This window comes from Acanthisitta chloris, unplaced genomic scaffold, assembly GCF_000695815.1.
Source record: "Acanthisitta chloris isolate BGI_N310 unplaced genomic scaffold, ASM69581v1 scaffold8373, whole genome shotgun sequence".
Lineage (NCBI taxonomy): Eukaryota > Metazoa > Chordata > Aves > Passeriformes > Acanthisittidae > Acanthisitta > Acanthisitta chloris.
In genome coordinates, this window is record NW_008666516.1 from 1 (window position 1) to 318 (window position 318).

A 318-nucleotide genomic window follows, 5' to 3' on the forward strand; every position below is an offset into this window, starting at 1 on the left:
AGGTGGGGTGTGTGGATGTGGGGTAGGGTCTGGCTAAGGGAAGGAGTGTGGGTACAGGTACCCCTGAAAACAGGACATAACCATGGGCGTAAGGGGCTTTGGGGGGTATAAGTGGGGTGAAAGGGTGTGGGGAAGGGTCTGTGGCCAAGGAATGGGATATAGGTACAGATAACCTTGGAGGCAGCGCGTAACTATGTGTGTAAGGGGCTTTGGGGGGTGTAGGTGGGGTGCAAGGGTGTGGGGAGAGGTCTGTGGCTAGGGGAAAGGGTGTGGGTACAGCTATCCCTGGAGGCAGTGCATAACTATGTGTGTAAGGGG